Raw genomic sequence first — 5,696 nt, forward strand, 5'->3', positions numbered from 1 at the left:
GATAGGCCATACTGTCACGAGTAAAGGCAGTGAAGGGCTGATGCACAGCGTGTCTGCTAAGCTAGAGAGGGACCCTAATCTCAGCTGGGAGGCCAAGGAGGCCATTGTAGAGGGCGCAGCCCCTGAGCAGACCCTTAGAAGGAACGACAGGACAGGCAGGAGGAGGCGGGCAGAGTGGAGGAGTCATCAGGCCTTAAGCGGCGGCTGCAGCCCAACATCTCAGCCTCTGCATCCCCAGGGACAATTAATCAGCCTCTTGCTGATGGGAAGATGGGCTCCAGCCTGTGCCTGGGTGCCCCTGCATGGGCAGAGCCCCTCTGGAGTGAGGACTGCCTCCCCCATCACCATGATTGAACCAATAGCCCTGACTCCCCACTACAGAGGCAGAAAAACTGGGAGATCAGATCAAATTTAAGCACAAGGAATCAGGTAGCCGGCCCCAGTGTTATCCTGGCTGTTGTTCATTCTTTTAAAGTAGCAAGTTTAGCCCAGCAGCTCATCTAAAAAGGGCCCGTGTGTCTGCATCTACTGACAGACCTTGAGCAGTCTGCTGTTCTCTTGGTTTGCACTAGGATGAGAAAGAAAAATCCTTGCGCTTTCTGTCTGGGTGGCAGCCCAGGTTGAATAGTGGCTACATCAACAAAAAACCAATAAACAAACAAAAAACAAAAATAAAACAAAACAAACAAAAAGTAAAAAACCCAAATAAAAACTTTTTAACAACTTTAACAACAACAAAAAAAAGCAGAAAAAATTAAAAATTAGAAAAGCAAAAACAAACAAAAAAACAAAACAAAAATAAAAAATAAAAAGGGCCTGTGTGTCCCAGAGAAGGAAGTGCAGGGTGAGCCAGGAGTTGTGGGTCAGGATGGGCCTGTCTGTCTCGAGGCCACGGGCAGATACCCTAGCCTTCTCCCTCCATCTGTATGTGGGTCCAGCACTGCCAGCCCAGTTGGAAATGAAAACCCAGAAGGGTGTGTTTCTGGTGACTGGGAATCCCTGAGAGGCCTTACAGGCCTGGAAAAGCAATGAGCCTGTGCAGGCCTGGTGGTCGGGAGGGAGGAGGCCAGACCAGTGTTTCTACAGGACTCTCCCAGTGTCTGGGGGCTCAGGCCTCCCCAAAGCCCAGACGTTAGGTCACCGAGTTCCTAAATGGATGAAAGACGTTGCTCCAGACCCACACTTACGCCTGAGGATGGAAACATCGGATTTCCCCTCAGGGCTTCTGATTCCTTCTCTGCTTTCCCTGTTCTGTCCAGCCATTGTCAGAGGAGGAAGAGGCCTTTCCGATCAGACTTCTGTCTTCCCGTGGCCCAGCCTCTCCAGACCCCTGTTCTGAGCCTCACAGAGCGTGCCTGTCAGGAAAGGCCCGCAGGGCTGCCTAGGACTGTCCTTGGGACAAGGATGCACCAAATGCCCATCTATCCCCGGAAAGCCCTCAGCCTGGCCCAGCTGGGATGGCCAGTCTCCTGCCTCTGTCCAGAGCTGGCCTGGGCAGCGGCTGCAACAGGAGACGTGCATGAGAGGAGGGGCCTTCCTCTCCCCACAAAGAGCTTTTTATATTCTGGCAGCGAAGGAAAAGCTGAGCATGGTTATTTCCCCCCCGCCTCACCCGCTGACCAGAGCCGGAGCTGGTCAGGAGTCACAGACGCGGAGGGAGAAAGTTTCACCTGCCCCACTGCCCAGAGCTGCTCCAAGCCCAGCTGGGCTCCTGGCGCCCTGGCCTGCTGGCAACCACAGAGCATCTGTCCTGTCCTCCTCCACTGGGTCATTGGGACCCAGGAGGAGACGGCGGGAGAGGGGTGGGATGTCGTGGCCTGATCCCCACAGGTGTAGGCTGCGGTGTGCTGGGCAATGTTTAACAACGGGCTCTCTGGGGTGAGGGGTGAGCCCTGACTTGTATCATTTGCCAGTGTCTTTGGGGGAGATGCTTCATAGCTGGTTTCCAGCTCCTGATGTGATGTCACTGACCAGGGTCAGGGACAGATGTGCACCACGGGCTCCTGGGAGTTGTGCAAGCCGGGTGAGGGTCCTTGTGCTGGGCCTGTGAGGGATCCAGCCTGGCCCTGCTCGGAGCACTTGAGACAGACAGGCTCTCACTGCGTGCGAGGGTGAAGCTGAGAGTTAACTTACTCACTGTGACATTAAACAGTGAAACGAGATTTATCCGGAAGCAGGAGTTCTAAGTGATGAGACTGACTCTCAGGAAACAAATGGTCTAATTGCTTGTGGGTTTGGGTTTTTTTTCCTGTTTTAAAAATTTATTTATTTATTTAATTTTTTGATGGAGGGACTGGGGATTGAGCCCAGGACCTCATGCATGCTAAGCACACACTCGCCCACTGAGCTACACACTACCCCCAGTAAATGGTCTAATTGTGGCTGGTGTCAGACCTATTCTGCAGTGATCTGAGGCAGAACACAAGCCACATTCTCCTGCACAGTCAGCAGGAAATGTGCGACACTGTGTGATACTCACTGAAAAACAAATACAAAGAGAAAGCAATTATTTTTCTTCACTATGAGAAAACCTAACTTGTGGGTATAACCCAGAATCAATTATTAAACCACTTTTTGGTAAAACAGAACATGCAGTGAAGGCAAGGAGGGTTGTTCATTTCATTTAATAGTGAATAAAATGGCATCTGACCAATTTGATGAAGACAGTAAGTCAAACTTAAATGCTCTGGCATTTGACGTTGCTGAAACTACAAATTTTATTAAGCAGCTTTTTACATTTAAAATATGCAAAAAGCAAACAAAATTTAGTGGTGAAAGTAAAATTAAATATTTAATGACATAATTAAGTCTTATTAATGGTATGTTCCTTATTTTGCAGATTAAATATTCACAATGATTATCACCTTTCATCTTTATTACTTAAGCAATGTGTTTTTCATAATTATTTGCTGGATATTTTCATTAACATTTGATGAGTATTAATAGTTAAAATAAAAAAGTTTTTATTTCAGTTGTAATGGCTTTACGGTGATAATACTATATAACTAAGTGTTTATAATGTGTTCTACTTGTTAATATTTAGATGACTGATTTTTGTTGCCACAGAGTGGAAACGTGGGTCCTTATGGGTGACAAGTGACAATCATCCCCTTCTTCCATTATTCTTTATTTATTTAACTATTCTTAATGTGGCTTCACTGTGGGAGAAAAATGAATGGCAAAGTCACAACTAAAACTAATAGGCTGTGCTTGAGGTTTAATCTTATTCTTGTGTTAATAACGGCTTGCCTGTCTTTTAGAGACATCCTAATTTGTTTTCCATTTTTGTCTCACTTCCCTCACCGTTTTGGCCCACCAGAGGTTACACGGCTCCATGACATTTAAGGCTTAATATCTGGTGGCTTCACAGATATTTCTCTTCTGGGACAAATGACCAGGGTTTTCCATCCTGGACAACGTGAAGTGAATGCATATGGTTCTTCTAATTTTCCATTCAGACAGCGATCGTGGAGAACCAAACAGGAACAGGTCCAATCAACATGCTGGCATGAAATGCATATGGCGGCCATACCTCCCTGCACCAAGTGTGGCGGCCACATTGCCATCGGCAGCCCAGGAGCTGTGCCTTCTCCACCTGAGGCTTCTTCCCAAACCTTCAGTGCATTTTCCCTGAGGGTGACCGGCAGGAAGATAACGGCGATGCAGTCTGGTCTCCCTGCAGTCGCATTTCAAACAGCCCTGATCCAGATCCCTGCTCAGCCTTCTGTGTCAGGTGAGAGCAGGCATCTGAGTGCAGATGGAGTCCTGCTAATCAGAACAGGATGCCCTTTGGCTTCCCTCGGAAAGCTTTTTCCCCTTGGGCAGAAGGCATCTGCATTTTTAAAGCCACAGCCTGTTTGAAAGAGCCCTGCACCATGAAAATGCATGGGAGTGAAGATGCTTCCTAGCCATTAACAACCTATGGGAAATTTATCACTTAAGTTTACAAGAACCCCCATGCATTTCAGCGGCAACTACTATTTATTGAGAACCTACCTTCTGACGCGCTATTTCTGACTCTCATGAAAGCCCCATTTTAGGGACAAACAGAAGCTGAGTGTGTAGGTTAGACACTCTAAGGTCTCACCAGTGGTGATGGGCACAGCTGGGATTCAAAGCCAGGTCTTTCAGGCTCAAAATCCTGGGGTCTTCTCATCACCAATTGATATCACCTCCCTTGTCAGTTATTCCTCTACATGGTTATAGAGGACACAAGCTCCAGATGAATCTCATTGTTAAGAAAAGCTGAAAACACACGCAGGCACAGGAGGAAGGACTCGGCCCCCCCTTGCCCGTGAAGCCGATGCCTGACCCTCTGTGCAGAAGATGGGCTGAGTGTGGTCTTGCCCCAAGTGGCCCCGGATGGGAAATCTGGCACCCTGTTCACAGACTTCTCTCCCGGAGCGCTTTTCTCTCCGGCCAAGCTGTCCTTACGTGCCATGAGAAGGGGCCAGCATTAAGTGTCTGTGGCTTCCCCAGCCCCCTACAAACAGCTGTCCTGGAATATCTAGGCGGGGGAGGGTAAAGCTCAAGTGGTGGGGCGCATGCTCAGCACCCAAGAGGTCCCTGGTTCAATTCCCAGTACCTTCTTCAAGCAGAAATCAATCCATCCTCTTAATAATGGACATTTGGGTTAGCTCAAGTGTGGGTTATTATGAATAAATGTTTTTGTATACATATGCATGCACCTTTTTTCTAAATATCTGTTTTCATTTACCACCTGAGAGCAGATCTATTGGGTAGATATGTGCTAAATACATCATTTTGAAAGAGACTTCCTGAGGTATCACTTACATGCCATAAATTCACTCATTTAAACAATGAAACTCTTCAATTTTCATGTGTGTAAATGTCCAGTGTTGTGTCTCCCTCACAATTCCATTTTAGAACAATTCCATCAGAGGAATAAAAGATTTCTCTATCCACACTTTTCTTTATTGGCTTCATTTGACACGGTCAGTCTCTCTCTCTTGTTGAAATGCTTCCATGATGTAGATTCCAGTTCAGTACATTCTACCATTTTTATAGTTGTTTTTGTGGTTGTTTTCTGTATTTTTAAGAACTCACTGGCCTTTCATTCTGTGACTCCACTGATGGTTTCTACTTTTCTTCCAAACCCTTTAGCATTGCTTTGACTCAGGAATTAGGTCTTAATCCAGTTTCCTTTCCCAGCCACTCATCTCCTTGCTGACCTCATCCAGACTTGTGGTGTCCATGACATCTAGACTGTCATGACTTGAAATTCATTTCTTTATTCCAAATTTTCCCAGACATTCCAGATTTATGCCCACCCAGCTGTCTCCACAACATCTCCAGGTGGACATCTAACAAGCCAAAAACATTAAACTCCCCTGAACCTGCTCTCCCTCAGTCTCCCCTTTTTGTGACAGTAACTCCATCCTGACAGGAGCTCAAGCCCCAGTTTTGTGGTCTTTCTTGGCTTCTCCCCTCTCTACCTCATCTCCTTGCCATCACTGAACCCCATCCTCAGTTTCAGACTATGTCCCTCATTGGCCTCCCCCTATTCTACCTGAGCAGAGCTGCCACCACCTCTTGACAGGATGGCAGTGGCTGCCACTAACCACACTCCTTCCCAGGCCCTCACTCCACCCAGCACCAGAGGATCCAGTCAGGTCACTTCTCAGCTCCTTCTGCCCACAGCTTTCCACTCCTCAGAGATCAAGCCAACATGCACA

General features: G+C 47.3%; 1 non-coding gene across 1 annotated transcript; it reads left to right on the plus strand.

Annotated features, from left to right (window-relative positions):
- Window positions 1-519: 519 nt before the first annotated feature.
- LOC116156117 (small nucleolar RNA SNORA31) lies at window positions 520-639 on the plus strand. Its single transcript, XR_004139978.2, has one exon. It is a non-coding gene; the product is annotated as a small nucleolar RNA SNORA31 (small nucleolar RNA).
- Window positions 640-5,696: the final 5,057 nt, after the last annotated feature.

This window comes from Camelus dromedarius, chromosome 8 (genome assembly GCF_036321535.1).
Source record: "Camelus dromedarius isolate mCamDro1 chromosome 8, mCamDro1.pat, whole genome shotgun sequence".
In the NCBI taxonomy this organism is placed as follows: Eukaryota; Metazoa; Chordata; class Mammalia; order Artiodactyla; family Camelidae; genus Camelus; species Camelus dromedarius.